The sequence below is a fragment of the Aquila chrysaetos genome, chromosome 19, assembly GCF_900496995.4.
Source record: "Aquila chrysaetos chrysaetos chromosome 19, bAquChr1.4, whole genome shotgun sequence".
Classification (NCBI taxonomy): Eukaryota; Metazoa; Chordata; class Aves; order Accipitriformes; family Accipitridae; genus Aquila; species Aquila chrysaetos.
The window spans coordinates 13,417,967-13,440,638 of record NC_044022.1 but is presented as its reverse complement, the minus strand read 5'-3'; positions in this window follow the sequence as shown (position 1 = coordinate 13,440,638).

Here is a 22,672-nt window from a genome sequence, read left to right as displayed (position 1 = left end):
TTACCTCCCTCTACAAGCCGTGTCTTTCTTAAAACTGTCTCTGGGAGCCTTAAGAATGAGAAGGCAGCCAAAGGGAGCAGAAATGTACTTACGCGTGGCTATGCAAAAAACCAGACAAGAATCAGCACTTAAATAAATCAGCACTGGCTAAAATAATTTGCTGGTTATCCCACCTGCCCTGGTTCCCTAGCTTGCAGCTGGAAATGCTCTAATGGTATTTTCTAGGTCCCTGCTGATATAGATTGCCATTTGCAGTGATGTGCCCACCTTCCTCCCTTCGAATGAGAACAACCCAAGCTACAAAGACAATTTTGACCCTATGCGTGGTGCATGGGCTGAGACTCCATAGCCTCACACTGGGTTCTGAAAAATGCCTGTGATGAAGGACTAGAAGGATAGCACCACTCGCACATATTTAATGCAAGTTGTCCCTAGTGCTGGATTCACCTGTGCCTCTTTCTTACTCACCTGTGCCATGTTTCATGCCAGTAGGAGTCTGCAAAACAAATTTGCCCAGTCTCCCACATAAAGTGCTTATCTGCACTGCCAGTTTCAACATCTTCTGGAGGTTTTCTCTTTAAAAATACTCAAGTCGTTCAGCCTGACACCATCAACTAGTTTAGAGTCATCCTACAAAATTATTCTCCAAAACCCCGAAAACTTGAAATGCTGAACATGAAAGAGAAGAACCCTTAAGAATTTCTGTTCAAGGAATCAAATATAACAGTATGCTTTGTCCAGGTGCTGTAAAGTGACTTGGCCTCAGTGAAACAAGTAATTTGGTGTTGCTTATGTGACTGATTTGCCAGCAAGACCATATTATTGTCTCTGCCCAGTGAGCTGTGTGACATCAATATGGTGAGCCAAATGTGAGGGACCCTGCAAAAATGTAACCCCTTCAACTGAATAATCTGTGAAACTTTCCGTTTGTTCATCTATATCCCTGGCATATGCCATAGCTATAACTTACAGTCAATGATCTGTTTGAAGTGTTAAGCTGTACATTCAGGTAACTTGCTGTAGGGAAGGGATTATGCCACTGAGGCAGCGCGCCCAGAAGATATCTTGTGTGAAACAGATATTAATCAAAGCAATTCCAGCAGTTCCTGGAGGGCAGCAGACCATACTTCATCAAGAATTGCTCAAACCAATACTGGCCTGTGCACACTCTCAGCTGTGTACACAAGGGCGGCTCTTGCAATTTCAGCAGGTAAGGAAATGGCCAGCTGCACATGGTGATGAAGCCGGGGTGCTCTGATAACAAAATTTCCAGTGAATTTCGGATTGTCAGAGATGTTCCTCTTTTTTCCTTCCAGGGGAAGTATTATTCGAAGGCAAAGAAAAATGCTTGAAATCATCATGTTATATCACGTAAGACGTAAGAAGGAGAACGTGGAAATCAGACTAGATTTGTGGCTCATTAAGTGCCACTGACCTTAAAATGCATGTGCTCCTCCCATTCTGGTTTTGCTGCCTGACTGTGCCTCTGTGTATCACTGTCAGCCAGAGGATGAGCTTTCTGAATTATCCATAGGACACCCACTTTGTTCACTAGGCAATAATTTCAGAGGTTATTGCTCAGCAACAATTTACAGTAGTCAAATAAGCTAAGGAGCAATGAATGATATTTTTACAAGATGGTTTTTCACTGTCACTTTGTATTTCTGTGGCCTGTTATGCATTTGGCAAGCAAACATTTACCCTTAAAAATGTCTCCTCCACCCACAGCAGGACAGAATGATAAGGTTTATGGACTCCTAAAAATGCTGCAATGAAGCTGTGAGGTACCTAAATTATCCTTATTTACACTCACCCTCATCCTTCTCCAGTAGTGTGATGGAGATGAGCATTGTTCAATAAAAGCCAACAAGACATGGTTTATCACAGTGAGGTACATGTGACTTACTCAGCTCTGCTCTTTTTGTGCCTTTTCCTGATTGTTTTCTGCATGGAAATTACAAAACTACTTATGCTTTTTTACATGCCTAAATTTGATTGTTTCATAAGGCTTTAGAACATTTAAGTACTTTAACAATTTGACTTCAGGTTAAGATGTATTTCTGTCTAGGTGACTGAAGATGTCTTATTCTTTGCCTTGTCAGTGATCAAGACTCCAGGTGAGACCCCTGAGGCCCAATTGGTACTTTGTGCAGTCTTCCTTGATAGCCTGAAGTAAATCAGAAAGTATCAGGTGGAAGAAGTGCTGAGTTAACTTGTTAGAATCTTACTCCCACTGTAGATTTAAGACTTACAATTTGGCCCCTCAGTTCTCCACCCACTGGCATGGAGATATGCAAACAGAAGGCACCTTTTCCAGTAGGTAAGTCTCCTGATCACACCTGTCTTTGAGGAAATATTTATAGTTGGGGGGGATTAAAGTGTCACACCTGGGCCCAGATCAGTCAGTCTGTGGGGCAGATTGCTGCTCTATATTTCATCAAGGCTGTAAAGTGCCCCACAAGAGGTGAAGAACAAAACTAGTGCCATACCAACTTCCAGAGATTTTTTTAGAATTTTTTTCAGGCTCAACCACTGATATCATAACTAACAATACCTGGTTAATTATTCTTGCTTGGCTGCCTGTTGCTCCAATGTCAAGAAATGTTGGATCTTCATTTTGTAGATTCAGCTCCGTGAAGCACAAGTTACGTCACGTTTACCTTTATCTAAAGATATTCTTAGTCTGCAGCTTAAATTTTTGAATCCTGTATCACTGTTCAAAGGAAAAGGGATTGACTCAGAAGGAATTATATTGTTACTGAGCCTAATCCATGCAAAAACCCCACTGTTGACACTTTTTCATTCATTAAAATCAGCAAAACCCAACAATTCTTTTCTTAGCATTATTTTAAGCTTTTCAAATTCCTAACTGAAGTTTGCAGTCATGACAAATGTAATGCCTCACAGTCCACTTTTGAGATTTCAAGTATCCTGCTGCTGGTTTTGTCAGTCTAACTTTCTTCTAAGAGCTTCCTAAGTATCTTTTATTGTAGCTGCTCTGTATATATTTTTCTGTGATTTCCAGAAACTATGTCAAGCTAACCTAATCAAATATGAAACTGGATTCTTTGCAATAGCTCTCTCTGTTAGGAAAGTGTGCTAGAACTTTCAATAGGTATGTTTTCAACCTCTTTTGCCCTCAAATAAATTAAAGTGCTTTTTAACATGTACGCAGTGCCCTGTGCTATTGGGGTAGATGACTATACAATACCTGCCCGTCTATCCGCTTTTATCTCCATTATTACAGTAACTGAGTTCTTCACGAGCACTGAAGAACGCATTGTTCCGCAGAACACCCTGTGGCTTTGAAGTAGGAACTTCATTATGTCTGTGGGGAATGAATGGACAAGACAGGTTAAGGGCTAAACCCTAAAGGTACTTAAGGCTTGCGACACTGAGATGAACATCTAGGGGCACTGAACCCAGGGTATTCTCGTCTCCAGGTCAGTCAGCCCTGGGGATAATTAGGCGCTCGTGGAACTGTTCCTGAGAAACCTCTGAAGCTATTGAAGGTTTAATTTCAGAAGGAAGAGGTGGAACTTAAATGCCCCTGTGAGTTCCTGCTCTATGTAAGTATCTACACTTGGTGCGACAAAAACAATAGAAATGTTTGGAAGGCATTTATTGCAAATACCTGGAAAGTTAGACTATACCTAAGCTATAGGAGGGGGAAACCTGGGTAGAAAGCACCCGATTAGACAGAACAGGGATCTAAACCAGGTTTCCTACATACCACACACAGATCTACCCTAGCTATAAGAAGACCCTTGCTCTCCCACAGTGCTTGCCTAGTTGTTCTTTGTAGGATTTTTGGTTAAGCATTTCTGAAGTCCATAGTAGCTCATTGGCTGTAGGATCTTATCAGTGCTTGTAGCACAGTAGCTTGGTACAATCTTAGATATACAGAATGCTCAGAGACCTCAGGTGTTTGGGGACTAACCAGTGCTTCCTGTGGCTCCAACCTGGACTGTGGCCTTTGCTGCATAAAAAGAGATGTCAGATGCCCCTTGTCTACAGGGACTGAACCGAGTCTTCTTAATGTGACCTGCCTTACCCCTGAGCACATTTACCTAATTATCTGTGCCAGTAGAGATCACGAAAAGGAGAATACAGTTTTCCTTGAACCTGTGTTTGTCTTTCTCAGTATTAATTGGTGTGAACTGGTGAAGCCATGATTGCCAGTTGGGTGTTTCTTCATTAAAATCTAAGACAGAAAGCTGAGAATAAGTTAATACTGGTACCTCTGTATAAGCCACCTGCTTCTATGCGCTCCATAGCCTTCAGCCAAAAATATTTTCCCCTAATCATGAAAGAAGATGATTTTAGAGATTTTTGTTTAAATAACCATTTGTTTTCTCCAATACCTTTGATACCATGAATTATTTGCAAGTTATTCACACTGCTTTTGGTGGCATGTTTGCTGGTTTTCAGTAGTCATACCATGCTGTCCAAGTTGAATTATTTTGCATCATCTGCTCTATGAAAGGATGACTTCCAAAGCTATCTTTGCCTCAGCAAACACTTCTGAACATATTATCTTTGCCATGGCACATGCTCAAGTTAATGTAGCTACAGAGAGCCATTTTTTTTTCAGTTCAGCATATCCATCTATATACACATTTCCAACGCCACAGGAATGAAATGTTTTCACAGGGAAGTTGTATCCTAAGAGTTCCCAAGAGAAGTTTTCTGAGATGAGCCATCATGTAGTGGGGGCATATGTGAGGAGGAAGTATTTCCAAAAAGTAATGCAGCTGGTGCAAAAGGGGTCCAAGGAGCAGAGCATCTGCAAAACTATACGTAACAGCTGGCACAAGTTATGCTGCCTAAATTGCCAGATCCTCTACGTGCTTACCTTTAATTCCTTCTGACTTTGCCAAAAGTAAGTGAAGGGTAAGAAAACAGCAATCTTCTGGAAGGAGGTGACAACAGGGCAGGGCCAGGAGGTAGCATGGGGGATGGTACTGGCACGGGTCTTGGCGCAGAGGACAGACTGATGCTGCAACAAAGATACTGAAAAATGAAGTGAAGGGAACAGCAGGTTCAATGCATGTGGGAGCAGAATAGGAAAGGTGTTGAAAATTAAGAGGGGATGAAGCAAAAAAATTAAGAGTGACCGTTATTAAAGGACAGAGCATTTAGAATATATACTTAAAACCAGAAGCTCCAAGCTTCAAGAAAAGTCTTACCTTTGCCAGTAGTAACTGTGAGATATCCTGGCAAAAACCCCGGCTAGATCCCTTTGTTATCTGGCTCAGGTAGCTTGTCATTCTCTGTCCATGACTTGATGAGTTTCCATGGGCACATGTGCACACTGTCACAGTAGTGTTAAAACTTGATGTGACAGCAACTAGAAGGCTGTATATAACCTGGAATTTGTTTTATCTTTTTACTCAAGACTAATTTAAAATGTGCATGCAAAGTTGTACAAGAAACTTCAGGTTTGTCAATCACCTTTTGAGTATTTTTGATCCCAGAGCTTTAATATTCCTTTAACAGCAAGTTTAGTGACTAAATAGGACAGAGTGGGGCATCCTGCTGTCCTCGGGGCATTTGGCCAGAACCCAAGCAACACCTCCACCAGTCTCTCAAGGTACTCTGGCACAGACATGACATGCTAGCAACAATTCCAGAAACATGGAGGAATCCAGGCAGTCTCAAGGAAGCTACTAAATAAGCATTGATCCTAGAGTCTCAGTGCATTTGGATTCACTAGTATTAAAGATCAAGCATAGTAAAACCTAATCATCTCCTGCTTATAGCCCTGTCAGCAAAATACCATATCCATTCCTTGCAGAATTATGCTCTCTTTGGCTGCATGTGTCCAACAGTTTTTTGTAGTTTCTTTGAAGTCAGGCAGGGTATGAATGAATGAATCAGTGTAGAAACACAGACAGATAGTTGCATCAGCTTTCCTCTTCTGTAAACTATACAGCTTTTACATGAGAATAGACATTTACATCTGTATTCATGATATTTCACTCCCTGATAGTTCTCAGGTATGTTCCTGAGCAGTGAAGCATGACAGTACGACCCCTCTCATTTCCCAGACAACTCCAGTATTCATTTCCTCCCCTATAGCTTCACCTGGCATCAGCCACAAATATTTTAGTCGGTTGGTCTGTTTATAAGAAAATTAAATTAACCCTTGAACTCAAAGATCAATATCATGATTCACTGGAGGAATCGCTAATCAAGCCCCTTAAACAAGTAATTTATTAATAGTTAGGACATGTTATAGACAGAACTTATAACTGGTAATAGTTATGGAAAACTTAGACATAAGCTTACAAGCTGAACATTTACCAAAGGGTTTGTCCTTTGCAAACAGTGAGTCAGTCGAAGTTGAATTGCTTGTAATTCATAAAAATAAGTGGAGAAAAAATGTAGAACGTGTAGAGCTAACACCTAGCTAGTGGACACCACCACACAAAACCCACACCCAAGATGACATACAAATCTTGTGAGGAATGCTGCCAAGCCAACCAACTAAAGCAGAGGGCCACAGAGGCCAGGGTCAGTCTTCCACACTGATAATCGAGCCAGTTCCCATCACAATAAAAGATGAAAGTCCTAAAAAACTCCTGAGGCACTGCTCTATGTTACAGCTGGAAAAAGGTAAATGTTAAAGCAGCACAAATCTGTTACAGAACATCTGTGCAACCAGGTAACAGAAACACTGAACTATGAAAACTCTTTGGGTTTTTTTTCCCACCCAAAATGTGAGGGAATGTGAGGAAAACACTTCCTCACGTCCTCAGAATTATTATAAACATTTTATCAAGAAATCAGTGCATGATGCTCAGAGAAAGACAAAAACACAATTCCCACATAGATCATGATCTGCTACCAAATCGCGAATCCTCAAGATGGGTTGTAGGGGAACAAACACCAGATTTGCTGCAAAGCTTTTTCCTCAACAAATAGATCAGTGTCCTATATTTAGCTCTTCTTAAGTGATCTCATGCCTTAAATTACCTTTTTATTTTCTGTAGCAGTACTTGTATAGTCCGTTCTGCCAGTATATGATGTGGATTTGTAAAAAGCTAGCCAGGTTAGAGCTGTAACAACTTAATAGGGCTTCTGGCCTCAATTCAGGGTGCACAGAAGGGCAAAGTGATTGAAAAGTATTGGTAGAGACAAGTACCTTGTGCTAGTTCCCTTCAAGCCAAGTTGAATGGAGGGCACAGAGAAATAGTGTAGAACATGATGGAATAATGGCTCTAAATATAGCTTCAAGGAGAGGCTAGGCTATACTGCAGAAGATTACAAAATGTATTCAAAGGAAGAAAGCAGCTCAGAGAGAACTCCACAGAGATGGAGCAATGCACACAACAGGCTTTGCAGCCCACTGCAGAGTTAGTCATGCTAGGATGGGGCCAGTCAGTGGTGACCACCCTGAAAAATATAGCTGTTACCCTGCAGAAAAGCAAGAATCACAGAAGTTGAGATGGGAAGATACTACACACAAGACAAATATGCGCACAGCTCACACAACTTCTAGTGAGGAAAATGTTATACTGGCATTGATACCACTGTCTCCTTTTCACCATTACTTCGTCAGCAAACTATCTTGTATTCCATGTTCCCCCGATGGGGGGAGAGGGTATTTTTTATCTGCTTGCTGTACAAGAAAATCATCTGTCCCAGAAACTGCAGGAAAATTGAGAAAGACCGTGTATGAAATTAATTGGCCACAGCAGTACTAGGGAAATCTCCATCAGTCCTTCTCGTGGTCACCAGTACTGCCTGGAAGAAGGCTCAGTGGCTGCTGGTTGTGGCTCCCACACTGTTTCTGCATCACCATGTTCTTCATCACCCAAAGGAGAAGGCAAACACAGAAGGTTGTGTGCACTCCACCACTAAAGTCGTGGAGTGGAGACAGCCTTTCCCCTCTTTGCCTAGCCAGCAAATACTCTAGTCCAAGCATGGGGCTGCATTAGAAACTGCATGAAATGCTGCATTGCTGCTACTATCATGTATGAATTTCACAAATGAGCTTAGCAGCGGAAAGAAAAGCAAAGGGCTGATCTGGTGACTTTAGGCACCTGGTGAGCTCAGGCAGCAGCTAAGCAAGGATTTATGATAACAGTTTGGGATTTAGGAATCAATACTTCATCTTAATCCTGCTTTAGTATTTAAGCCTTTTAGGACTTTTTCTGATGGGCTAAGAAAGAGACCTGTAGATGAGCAAATTCTTTGAGGAAAGTGGATGGAGCTAGATCAGTTTGACAAATGAGAAAGGCTCACTTGGGGGGTGATGATAAATGTTGTAAGTAAGTTTGCCCCACCATTTCTACTGTGCTGCTGGAAATGTGAATTCAAGCTGCTTTGAAAAGAGCAGCCTTGAAAGAATTCAAAATTTGTGATGTGTTCCCGCAACAATGCAGCTACCAGGAGGCTTCTCATGTGAAACACTGCCAATTAACAATGCAGTTATTAACGGTGCCTTGAAACCAGGCAGTGTGGGAAGGGATGGCTGCTATAAAGAACCTGCAGAAAATAAAATCTGGCCTATTTGGTTTTTGCAGATGTTGCTTTTACAGGTGATCCCTAAAATAACTAGAATTGAAACATTTGGGGAGAATGAAGGAGAAACGTCTTTCATTTTTGCTTGTTTATATATTTGGCAAGAGTCAGACCCTGCTCCAATCAAGGTGGAACTAGTTAAAAAAAAAATTCCTTTAATTTTAGTGGAGCTGCTCCGTGTGTACATAACTACATGTCAATGAGATAAGGGGTTCACAGTCCAGCCCGGGACTTCATTCAGTTGGTCTCCCCAGGAACTGGTGTGCATTCCCAACACAGCAAAAAGGGCAGGGAAACCTCTTTAAAGCCGGGTAGAAGTCACGAAAACCTCAAGCAGCAAGTACCAGCATACACCACCATGCAAAATCACTGTATAAATGTGTGCAAACTGCTGCTGACCCTTTAACTTTGCACCAAATAGCTTGCCCACCTCAGCTGCGGACCAGGAGCAGGGCCAGCAGCAGATCCTCCTTCAGGCGGCCCGAGCAGCGATGGCTCGCTCCAGCCTTGTAAGGGAAGCGAGGAGTTCCTTGGGTGAGCTGGACGGCAGCATCGTAAGACCTCTCACAAAACCTGATTTATATGCAGCAAGCTCTGAGCCTGACAGCATGAGGAACAGCAGGCCTCAGCTGAAGTCCGTGGTGTAATATCAAGGAATAGCTTTGCCCGGGCTCGGGAAGGTCCTCAGGCATCAACTCTGCAAAAAAGCAGAACATACAATTCAAGACAGTCCTTTCCCAGAGTTGGCAGGGACTGCAGAGCCACTAGAAGGCAGGCTAAATTCAAAATCATGGGGACAAATTAGAGACATGATCTGGGGAAAAGCCCAGATGATAGAATATAATTCAATTAAAATGTGAGCAGAAATCTACATTTATCTGCAGATTCATTCTGGGAAGCAACAGACTAAGTAGAAATGCTGCCAAAAAAAGGGAACCAGGGGGCATAGTAGACCAGGAACGAAATGAAAGTCACCTGTGACAGGCTGTCAAGAAAAAAACAGCATAAGCTGAAGATGAGCTTGTAAGAGAAAGTCATACTACAGTTGTTTTGTGTTGGCAGGGCCTCAGCTGGACAGCTACATTTAGTATGGGATATAAAAAATTTCAGAAGAAAAAATCTTAAATGAGAAGAGTCTAAACCCCATGATTTTTGAGGAAAAGAATTGAAAGAATTGGTGTTTAGTCTGAAAGAAATGACTGAAATGGCAACAGTCCTGAAATGCATAGGAGGCTGTGGCAAAGAGGAAGAGAATAATCTGTTCTAATTCTCTGTGCTGGGACAGTGTGGCCTGAAAATATAGCAAGAAAAAATCAGATCACAAAAAAGAAAGAAAAATGCTTTAGGGACAGTTAAGCATGTGTATGGGTTATGGTTGCCGTGGAGTCACCAGCGTCTGAGGCTTTAAAAGCAGACTGAGACAAGATCTCTATAAAGCTGATCCCATCTCAGCATGAGGGGTGGACTTCTGAGTCTATGGGTTTTTAAAAGATGAGGCTGACTCCTGACTGCTTTTGTTGACCCATCAACACAGATAATATTTTAAAATACTTGCAAGTCTTTTTCTGCCAAAATGCACTATTTTAAGGCAAAGCTGATATGCAACACAGTACATAATAAACGGGTGGGAGCCTGACCCCTTGGAACCAGTTTTTTTAGTAGATTTCAAAGTTTTTTACCAGTCATGGTCCCACTGAACTCTGCAGCAACTTGTGTGTGTCCTTACAGATTTCACAAAAAAGGTAATGTTATTAATCTGAACTGGTAAAGATCCTAGAGGAGGTCTGGAACACTGGAAAACAATATTTCACTTTAAACACTCACATTCATATCTCCTCCTGCAAAGCCGAAAGGAAATACATGAACAGAAAACAAATTATAGACAGAGAAAACAAACCTCCCTCTTCCCGGCTTATGACTTCTTTGACCAGGTCTTGACAGAGATTGCTGGTGCAGCTGCCAGCGATTCCCTCATCCTAGCCCCAGCAAATAACTTGAAGCATCAAAATGACAAGAACGGAAGAAACATTGAAGAAGCCTTTTTGGCCAGATGGTTGACTTGTAACAGTGTTGCACGTTATTATTTATTCCTATTTTTGTGGTTGTTGCTTGTGTTTTTCCAGCCCTATGGACTTCCATTTGTGAGACGTAAGAAAGCACAAAATAAAACCGTTACTGGAGAATTTATAAGAGACAAGATGGGAGTGAAAAAGAAGCTATTGTTTCTCTCATACCGACAAGAAACAGGCACAGAAACATGAAGTCTCTGCAATTCTCCATGTGAAACCCTGCTAATGCTTTCCAGCGAGCAGGCAAACTCTTGCAGCACACGGCGAGTCCACCGTGGCCACTTCAGGCTGAGCTGACTGTGGCATCAAGGTGTTTGCAGCTGGTGTGAGATACATCAGTACCTACACCTGCAGAGGCACTAAGTTTAGTTTTACCCTCTCTAGTTTGGAGACCGGGATTAACACAGCTTCAGTAGCCGGCATGGCCTGTAACGCTCACCCACAGACATGCTCAGGGCACTAGTCCATGCTGGTGTCTGCGGCAACCCGGCTGCCTTGAAATCTATATTTATTTTAGCTGGATTAGCACAAAACCTTAAACCTGAGCTGCACCAACAACAGTCTGCAATGTAGACACAGTCTAACGTGAGGCGGGAGGTCTGTGCCAGAGCTGGAATCAAACTCAGCTTTCTTTCCTCTCCGTCTTGCTGTGTAATCACGAGAGCATCTCTGCCTTTTTTATTTTTGCCTTTGCTGTCCTATTAATTTCTGAGTACTTGAAAGGCATACTGAATACAATATATGTTTGCCAGGCAATCTGCAACACCCTCAAACAGCTTAAGAACTGGAATATCTTTCCTGCTTGATCTATTTTCATAGCAAGTATTAGTAGATCAGCCATCTCTGCTTTTTTCTGTTTTGAAAATGAAGTTTTGAAACCGTTTCCATAAAAATCACCACAGGTAGTTTAATCCATAAATACATTTTTTACCCTATGCTGGGAAGGGTTAACTCCCTGCATGGTTTTTCCCTAAACACTGATAACTTTGAGGGTCACTTACAGAATTTCTTTGGGCATGGCAAAGCGATGCTATGGATGTTACTGGGAGCTGACTGGGGAAAACTTTTTAAGACATTTTCAGAAATTACAGGATTTGAGCTTCTGACCAGAAGAAACCTGCTCCCACTTGATTTTTCAGTTGCAATATGTCTAGCAGTTCTTTTAGAATAAGCTCAAAGCGTAACCTATTTAGTAACCAAAATACAGAAGCTGTGGCTGGTTTTGAAAAGTTAATGACAATTTTTCTGACAGCTTCAACCACTTCATATCCTGTGGGTCTCAGTCAGTTTTAATAACAACTCCAACCAGGAAAAAAAGAGAGATTTATTTTGACTGGAGATTTATTTTGCTCTTGGAATTTGGCCCTTCATTTGTGATTTATAGTCATGGATTGGGGGGGGGGGGGGGAGTGGAAGTTAGAATTCTGTTTTTTAACCTATTTAACCTATATTAATAGCACATGACCGTGGATGAAGTCTGTACAGCAATGGCAGCCCAGGTTTAGGAGTGCCAGAATCCTGTGAGCCAAATGTCTTGGTGACATTTTAGCTCTAGGAGACAGATATATTTTGCCAAACCCTTTACTCACAGAAGACTGAATTCATAGTTCATTTAGTTCATAGTAAAAATGGAAAATGCCTTCTTTTCCTGGGTCTGGATTAACCATGAAGTGAAAATTCTGCTAGTTTGGCATCAACAACCACTGAGGTAAGTCCAGTGGGTTTTAGTCAGACTATTATGCCCTAATATTTTAAGTGTTGTGGACATTTGATTAAATTCAAAGTGTGTGTTTGTATGTGCATGTGTGCAACTATGTATATTTATATAGAATTGTATGTATTTTATAAATTGTCTTTATATACATACAGATGCACATATACATAAATTACATTGTATAGTTACATATGTACAGAGACTATGTATAGGATATGTTACATATTCACGATATATTGTACATTTATTGCATATGCAAGTTTCTAAGTATACAAACAACGTAAGAATATGAGAAAGTTAAGAAGGAGGTTTGGAAAAATTGGATTTTTCCCAATAAGGAATTTGATCTAGTGTAGTTATAAATTTATTTATAAGAAAGTAAAGTTTCTGACTTTTCCTATACAGAAGCAATAGGAAATGGTGCTAGTCAAGAGGAGAAAAAAAAGTTTTCTGATGAAAAAGAGAGATAAGAAACTTTCACTCTCCCATTTCAGCCTACTTTATCCATTTTCAGGGAAAAAACACACTGGGTGCTTCTAGAGCGCTGGCAGGTTGTCACACCAGTCCCTTGCTTGTCATTTTGATAGTTTCCGAGGTCAAACTCCAGGAACTTTATGCAAAAGTGCAGTGAGTAATAATGTGAATGAAAGTAATACTATTTTTCATGAGAATAGACTTTCTTTTTGCCCTCCTATCCAATAAATAGGTCCAGAGCGAGGAAGTTGGGTGCGGACCTCTAGACTGCTTGGGAGCAGCCCGTGGAGGGGCAGCTGGAGCTCGGGGGGGCAGACAGTGCTGGGTGGATTCCCACAGGCACAGGCTTCTCTGCTGGGGATCCACTTTGGAGGTAAGGACACACAGACCTCTTCCCAATGCATTCCTTATCCAAAAGGTGCTCTCTTTGATGCTAGAAATCAGGCAGCCATATAAGCACTAATGACAGTAGAAGCTGGTGGCAGCACCATGCCCAGGGCTAAATTCCAAGTAAGTAGAGTTTACTGTTTCCTTTAAAAGTAGGATACCTTTTGTGCCCCAGCAATGAAAGTCTTCTAACGCCCCTTCTTTTGCTCATCACAAAGCACTAGCACCAAATACACACAAGTCAGCTCTATCTCTGGGTTAAGAGAGGCTACAGCCTGGCTGTTTATAGCTGCGGGGAGCGGGGCGGGGGGGATTTAGTGTTTTCTTACTGAGCATGGGTGTTGTGCAGAACATACAGCGATGAGACATTCAGCTGTGATCTACCTGATGTAGATTAAAGAAGGCTTTTTTGCCAAAACTCAATCAGGCAAACTGGTTTGGTCATTTTTTCAGGACATGTCAGGATAAAGGACATGTCCTTTATCACATATTTGTTCCACACAACCCCCTTCCCTTAGGACTTGCAAAGCAGCTGTGCAGGCCTTTCAGACAACATTATTGCCTACCTGTTCTCCACAAAAACCCAGTAAAAACAACATTTCCCAACCATAAATAGGGAAATGTATTTACTCTGTTCTTCCGAGTCCTCCTTAGATCCCATATAATTTCACAAACCTTCTTGTCTGCAGCTAGATACAAAACTTCTGGGGAATGACAACTCACAAAGTTTGCCAAAAGGCCACCTGCTTGGTTGAAGAATTATCACTAAAACTCTGAAAAGTCCCTGTTCCTTTTGGAGCCACAGTGTGCAAATTGCAGCACTGGCTTTAGTGAAAATTACTTATGAAAAAAAAAGTGTTATAATGTAATACAGCAATAAATAGCTGTCATTTTTCCAGGTAACTAGCAGTTTCAGCTTAGCTTGTAGCAGGCAGAGAAAACTTGTGGACAGTTTACCCACATTACTCCTCAGCCTGTCAAGGCACAAGAGCAAGGGAAGGAAGCAAATAGGCACAAGGCAATGTCCCCTAATCACTTTTCTGCAGAATAAACCCCAGCGACTGAGGTAATTCAACCCTCATGACCCTGCCAGGACTGGAGTCATACCAGCCGCAAAAGGAGAAACTAGACATCAGACCAATAAATGTAAGTCACAAGCACAGTGAACATTAAAACGAGATTTCGTATTTATAAATGAGGCAACAGGCAGTCAATTAGCAGATGTTGAAATGCATGGATGAGAAATATAAAAATACAGCCTGACAGCGCTGCAGTTTTCAGGGTCCGCTATTGCAGCATGACCCAAGGAAATATATCCAGCCCAAAATCATGCAGCCTGTTCGAGGTGTGCCACCGCTGTGGCTTTCTGTGATGCTTCAAGATGGTGGGACCGGTGGCTGGAATGTTTTATTTTTTATGGGTAAAAACAAGACAGCCTTTAGACCGTTCTGAAATGAGAGCCAGTGAACAGGTCTCACGTGGGAGAGCCAAAAAAGTGGAGCTGAGGGTTATATTCTCACACGTCTCTGCAGGCTCAACCCCTGTAACGCCCGAGCAGCTGAGAAGGGGTGAGGAGCACCAGCCGCCGTGTGTGTGCAGAGCTGGAAGGAGCGCCGGCCCTGGGCTCCTGCTTTCTCCCTGGGCTGCTGGGTCAAACTCCCTGCCCTATTTGCAACGCTTATACCTGACCAAAGAGGCCATTTATGCAGGGGCATCTATCAGAAACCTCTGGCTCCATCCTTTTTGAGTGAGGAAAATACAGCACAAGCCCTGTGCAAAGCTACAATACTGGCTGGCTGTTAGAATTGGGACATATTTGCATTAATGAAGAAATAATGAATGAAAACAGAGATCATAGTAAATAATCTTTTTGCAAAATCTGAATAAATCTAGTACAACTCCAGGAACAAAGGAAAGAAGGAATCAAAACATATCTCATACTTACCTATAACCTATTAAAGTTGATCCATGGCAATTAAAATACAAAAAAATCCAGCTCATTTGACCGCCTTCTATAAATCCAGAGCAGGTTTTCCATTTCTCTCTCTCTCTTGGCTTTTCCCACCCTGAACAAGCTCTGTCAGACTCCCACCTTCACCCAGCTATTGCAAAATCGACATCAAACATTGATGACCAAAGGTTTATTGGAAAAAAATCGGTGCAAGGTAGGAAACAAGAGAAACAGAATTTGGAGTCATGTTTCTAGAAACAGGATAATATGAAAAAAGGTGAAGTAGATTGAGCACAACCCATTTCATGCTTGGAGTGTTAACCTTAGGAGTGACAGCAGATGTATTTTCAGACTTAAAAGTTTCCATGTTCAGGGATTTAAAACATTTATATTGAGTTTTATCTGAGGTGTGACTTCTTTTATAGAGCTTCATTTTGGTGATACTATAAAGAATTGATATAATATCTTTCTAAAAAACTTTTAAGACAATTTTCTAGGCAACTTTTTAACTCTGCTGCATCAGATTAGAATAATAATTTTTTCTGCTACATAAAAATGTTACATTCTGCAGTCTCCAGCCTTTCCAAGTCGGCATGGGCCCTTGTGTATTTGCCTGTATTGGTTTGTCTGCTTGGGGCCTTTGCTTGGCTGCTTGTTCCTTGCTTATTTTCTTTGGCTGGAAAAATAAAATAAACAAATACTGGAAAACGGCTGTGTTTAGATGAAAGGGAAGTGATTAATCATAGATCTAGAAGCCATGCATATAAATGAATAAATTTCCCAAACTCACCAAGGGAAAAAATGAAATGTTGAAATCTCAGAAGATTTTTTGCATCCCATCAATTATTGGAACACAAACCAGAGGCTTTACAAATGTGGCTGGTCCAGGATCCCAAATAGTTGCTTTGGATAAATACAGATAACACTTTCAATCACTGAGGCTTGTAAATGCATATAAAGGTATCCATAATATAATCAGAGAGTTATAGAATTATATAATAATTTAGTTTTGAAGGAAGCTCAATAGATCATCTGGACCAGCCTCCTGGTCAAAGTAGATCCAAACCCTGTTAAGGTGGCTCAAGGCTTCGTCCAGTCAATTTTTTAAAATCTCCAAAGATTAAGACTACACAAACTCTGTGAGCAGCCTGTGCCAGTGTTTGAGCATGTCTGGTGGGAAAATATGTTTCCTAATATCTAACCCGGATTTCCCTCTTGCAGCTTGTGTCCATTGCCCCTTATTCTCCTCTTGTGATTGAGATGCATAATCACAAGTCTGAAATATTTTCCACAGCATTTGCTGTGGCCTTTGAGTGGTTTCACTGCAGGCGTAGTTTCACCTGACAGTCTGCTTTATAGGAAACGTTGTATGGAAATGCCCAAGGCACCGTAAAAATCAAAGAAGAAAGTCTGGTGTGCGTATGTATACTATATACATATATATAGTATATACATACGTATATATGAGTATGTATGTAACGTGTGTAAATGTGTATGTACATGTATAAAACAAAGTCAGTGTGTTTGTGTCAGTGTGAGCGTGTTTTCCCAGCACTGCTCAGTGAGATGAGGTGACAGGGTTTGGAAGGACTGTGCACAGTCAGTGCATCACCTGCTTTTTAAGCAAAACCAGGGAATTACTGCCCCAGCGTGGTGGATTGTGCTCTTGCATGTGCCTTTAAAATTTCAGGTCTTGGATTCACGGAACTTTTTCTCACTTTCGTCCTTGGAGCTTTGCCACATTGATACAGATTCACACAGAGTTTTGGTTTACTTTGTACTTCAGTTTGCCTGAATCTCAAGTAATAGGTTTGCTTTTTAATTAGGCAGCTCCAACAATGCCATGCTTTGCTTTTTGTTTAAGAAATCATATACAAACTAATATACTGCAAATGAATATAAACATTTCAACACAGATTGTTCAGAACATTTGTTGGAAGTGATGTCTGTGCTTGTGATTTCCTGTGGTTTGGTCAGCCAGTCACCTTGTGCCTGAGAGACCTGATGGAGGCACTAGCTCTAGTCATGCTGCATTTTACCCCCCTTTTTTTTTTTTTAATTCCTGGGTAGAAAAGTGCTGCCATAGGCCCATATCACCCAAAGCACATGCACTGATATACTCTGTGCATCATTGCTGCCCTTAGATGGCTGTAATTCTTGCACCTGCATAGCTGGTAAGGCCTTACTGTACCTGATTTATAGGATTTTAGGCCAATTTATCTGTCCTGAGTGAGCCATATGGAGTCAAATGACGGCATTGTGGGCATTACAACAGTGACTTCAGGCCAGGAGAACATCATATTCCTATGTCAGGTCCATACACTCTTTAGCTAGGCATACTCTTGAACGAACTTTGAAGGTACATGTGGGTTGAGTCTCCATGCCTGGCTTTTTCTTAACACCTTCATGCAAATAATCTAAATGCAAGACAGGTTTTAGCTTGCATTAAGGCTTGTGTTCATGCTTGGCAGGCAGGTTACATGCACACTCCCAGGAAAACAGAGCTCACGGTTGTAGGAATAGAGGGAGAGCCACCAGTCCATCAGGGGCTGATGTGTTTTATTTACACCGATGCCCAGCCAGGACATCCACTGCATTCACTGCTGCTACAGCCTGAGGGTGCAGGTAAAATAGGAACCAGGCTATAAGGTTTGGATTTTATAGGGGTGCAACCTGCTGAAGGGGATTATCTATATTACAGTTGTTTACAGCCACTTGTAGCGCTAACAGTAACTTCTCCCAGCAGAAACTGGGCTTTTAAGGGCCTGTTTGTAATACTCAAATCCTATTACACTGTAAACAAGAAGAAATAATAATGAGGACAGTGGTTCTGATTTCCAGAATTGAGTTTGCTCAGACAAGTCATTTTTTTTGGTTTTTTTCCCCTTTTTTATAGCAAGATTTCTGGAAAGCTGATGTACTTAATGCAATTAGCCATGACCTTGATAAATGTACTGCACAAAGATAAGTAGGTTATATTATAATCATTACTGAGTCAATACATCTATTTCCTAACTGTACTTGTTAATTCAAACCTCTGGCCACAGTATAATTATGTTGGCAGGGCCAAGGCATGGCTGTGGGAAATTATTGTTTTCAACCTTATTGTTACTTAGGAAAAGAGTAGATGAAGGAACATGGAAATACAGTTAGGAAATAAAATTGTTAAAATATTTGCTTTATTGGAAAAAGAATGATACTTCACGTATTTACATACCCAGTTAAGACATTTACAGGGACGGACTTAGCAGAAGATAGGGTTTAGTGGAACTCATGTAGACGGTGTTAGCGCAACAAGAGGGAATGTAATTCTCGTAAACTGGAGAAAATGTGATATGCTTCTAGGCTACGTCAAATCCTCTCTTTGACGCAGACAGTAATTATATTTATTTTGGATAGCACTACGAAAAAAGTGTTGTTGCGACTCAGCTAAGTTGATGATCAGTTGTCAATGTTTCTTTGCCTGTTGTCCACATGTGGACACCCATTATCCCTATGGTTTTTGGCAGAGAAGGAATTACATGTCTAACTCTCCTGAGATGTCTGGTGTTGTTAGATGTCAGAAGTTGTTAGAAGCTGTCTTTCAGACAGTCACTACTACTTCAGTTACACTGCAACTATCCTTAGTTTTTGCTTTGCAATTTTTGGGACCAGAAATTTACAATTGTTACTGAACTTTGTCATTAGAGATTCCAGAACGGTTCTTGCTGGGCCCTGGGAGCCTACCCACAGCCCTGCAGGGACTTCATTGGAACTCAACCCACCAAGTCACCTGAACTGAGAAACACCTGAGATGACTGCATTTGAAGACTAGTTTCTCCAGGTTGTTTTCACCTTTGCTATTAGACTGAATTTACTTTGGACAAACAACCACAGGTTTGAATCACACAGAACAGCATGCATATAGATAATTTTCAGTCCCATTATAAAGTTAATTTAAATTGTCTGGGTACACAGGAAGGCAAATTCACTCTTTGGATAACGCCACTGAAGACACTGGGATGGATTAATTTGACTTAGGGCCTGAAAAGTGCAGAGTAGCAGCTCTGCTACAATGATGTGCCCTGTGAATCCAAACATAATTTACTTGCCACAAAGTCCAGGCTGTCTTTGCTATAGCCTGTTAAATAAGATGGATATCTACCACCATCTGTCTTCTGGTACGCACCCTGTGGTCTGCGGGTACACAGAGGGCTTTACCTACCATTGCATGAACTGATGGTATTTATTGTGCATGGAAGAAGCTAGCTGTTGGCTAGCAGCTGCTCACTATGCTACAACACCGCTGTAAAATTTATAGACATTGAAAATGATGACTTGAAATACATTTATTTCAATCATCACAGTTGAATTCCTGCCTAAAGGAAGTATGTAAACCAATAAACCTAAAAATAATTGGGTAACCTTAATAATCTACTTTTCAAAAGAAATGTTAGAATAACTGAAGGGATAGGTTTAACAGAAACAGTTTACTGGAGAGGCATGTATATGTCAACTTTGCAGTGACCAAGACTGCTTCCAAATTTTTCAAGTCTTTTGTTTGATAAAGTAAGGGAAGAGCTGGAATTATTTGTTCCAGAGCTACTGAAGTACGCTGACTGCAGTCCCGTGGCTTGGGTACTGTTCTCTGTATAAAAAAAACCCAAAAGAAATACATGTATTTGAAGCAACTTCAAGAAAGCCTGACAACAGGAGCGTCTGTTGAAAACAGTTCTCATTCTTTTAAATTGTGTGTAACTGTATTCTCTCCTATCAAACTCCTGAGGAAACTCATGAGGACTATGACATGCCATCATCCTATGAGATACTCTTGGGGCAGGGAGGTGGGGATACCTCACCGGGATCAACACACATCCTATTCCCAACACAATCTCCTTCATACTAAGTTTTGGCTGGTGACTAGAAAATTTACCTGCATGAAATAAAAGCACCTTGGTGCTTGCTTAATGCAACAATTGAATAATTTGTGGTTGAGTGATCAGCTACTAGATCAATTGGAACTGCTGGATTTTATGGCATAAAGCCAAGTGTAATGGGGATTAATTTGTAACAGACACAAATAAATTACCTAAAATCTGAGTCTTACTAAAGTACATTGTCTGAAGCTGTGAAACCATCTGCACAGAAGAGCACGCAGCATATTTTTATGTGCAACTGCCAGTTAGCTTACTACTTCCATGCAGACCTCATTGGTGACTGTCCTAGTTTCAGCTGGGATAGAGTTAACTGTCTTCCTAGTAGCTGGTACGGTGCTATGTTTTGAGTTCAGTATGTGAAGAATGTTGATAACACTGATGTTTTCAGTTGTTGCTAAGTAGTGTTTAGACTAATGTCAAGGATTTTTCAGCTTCTCATCCCCAGCCAGCGAGAAGGCTGGAGGGGCACAAGAAGTTGGCACAGGACACAGCCAGGGCAGCTGACCCAAACTGGCCAACGGGGTATTCCATACCGTGGGACGTCCCATCCAGTATAGGAACTGGGAAGTGGGGGCGGGGAATTGCCGCTCAGGGGACTAGCTGGGTGCCGGTCGGCGGGTGGTGAGCAATTGCAGTGCACATCATTTGTACATTCCAATCCTTTCATTATTGCTGTTGTCATTTTATTGGTGTTATCATTATCATTATTCGTTTCTTCTTTTCTGTTCTATTAAACTGTTCTTATCTCAACCCATGGGTTTTGCTTCTTTTTCCCGATTTTCTCCCCCATCCCACTGGGTGGGGGGGGAGTGAGTGAGCGGCTGCGTGGTGCTTAGTTGCTGGCTGGGGTTAAACCACGACAGTGACCCAGTAAGGGATTCCCATGTTCTTAAGATCTTGAACTACAAATGGATTGGGCCAAGGCTGTGAGGGTGGGGTACTATAAGCCAAGATTTACCTCTGAAGCACCATTCAGGCAATAAAAGTCTGTGCTGAGTGAAGGTCCTGAAGCAGAAGGTGCTGGTGACCTGCACTTGTTTTCACATAGACATTCACAACTAGAGTTTTGTGACAGTGGATGGGACTTACCTAAGCAGTGGAGAGAAAAAGGTGTTTTGAAAGCATGTTTTGCTGGCATATTTTAGACATCTAAAATTGTGCCCTAGAATTTTCTATGTGTTTTCAGAAACTACAAGAGGAGCCTAGATGGCTTGCTGAATTATCTGTATCATGGGTATCTAAACCAGAAGAGACAAAATCACCAGACGTGGAATATTCATGGGTGGTTACAGGCAAACTTCAGACAGTAAAAGAACCGTAGGCTCTTTGGGAGTGATTTTCCCTTTATTTCCTCCCACTCTGATACTAAGAAATCTTTCTTTGTCCAGCCAGGGCTTGGCTTTAACAGTCTTGATGGCACTACAGTCAATGGCCTCCTGTAGGGTCAGAGAGAAGACTCAGCTGAAGGGATGTGGCTCTATCAGGCAGATTAGTTTTCTCAAATAAAGTGCAAAACGAAGTGTAAGGTCTGTTTCAGCAGGAAGAAACTCACAGCATTCTTAAATGATGCTGACAAATGCGAGCACAAGGTCATTTCTAGAAGAAACATTTTCTTTTGAAAAACAGAACCGCCATCTCAGGAGAGATCATACGTGCTCTAGCACAGCCACCCAAAGTAGTCTTGAATCCTTTACTACCAACATGATTTGATAGCAACCTGATACTGTACCTTCTTTTGTGTTTGCCAGAAAGACTTACTCATGATGTATGTTTTTTTTAAACAATTTACTGTCAGTGATTTTTTCTCCATTCCAAAGTGATTATGTTATGAGCCAGCTGCAGAGCCTTAGTTTACCATGATGAGATGGGGACTGAGTAATTGGGGTACAGACAGGACAGGCCTAGTCAGTGTCGTAACTGGAATTTTTAGAACTGCAGTTCTCAAGAACAATCCAATAGCAATGCCTTTTGCTGTGAAGACATTAAACTCATGAATTCCTGTGTTTTTTCTCTATTGAAGTGGATTACACCATTGGAGTTCTGGTATAGTTAATCAAAATCTTTTCTGGAAACAAGGAAATATTCTCTTTGAGAAAGAATTGAGCTTTTCTCTTTTATAAATTCCTCAAACTACTTATTCGAGCATGTTTACATCAGTTAGTATCATCCTCCCCTGGCATAAATGAAGAAGTTGAGGAACAGAGTGTTGAACTGGCTTGACAAAGGCCATGGGAAAATAAATTTATTTGTAGAAATCCATTCGCTAGCTGTGAGTGAGTAGGTTTTGCCTACAATCAAAAGGTTTTTGGACTGGTTGTCATATTATTTATGCCCTTTTTGACACACCATGCAAACCTACCAGAATATACTCCCTGTTGTTTATAAAGCACAATGAAATATCAAAGTGATATAAAAGTGTTCATACATAAAAGTGCATAAAAATATTGCTATTAATATTGATAATGATCTATCTGCTGAACTGTACTTTGCATACTATATGATCTGATCTTTTTCAATTACTTTGATTGGAGGTCCATCGAATAAAGGAGCAAAGAGTAAACATCAAGAGCTGAATCACAGAATATTGAAAGGTTAAAACAAAATTAGATGCTACTAAAATACAGTTGCTTGG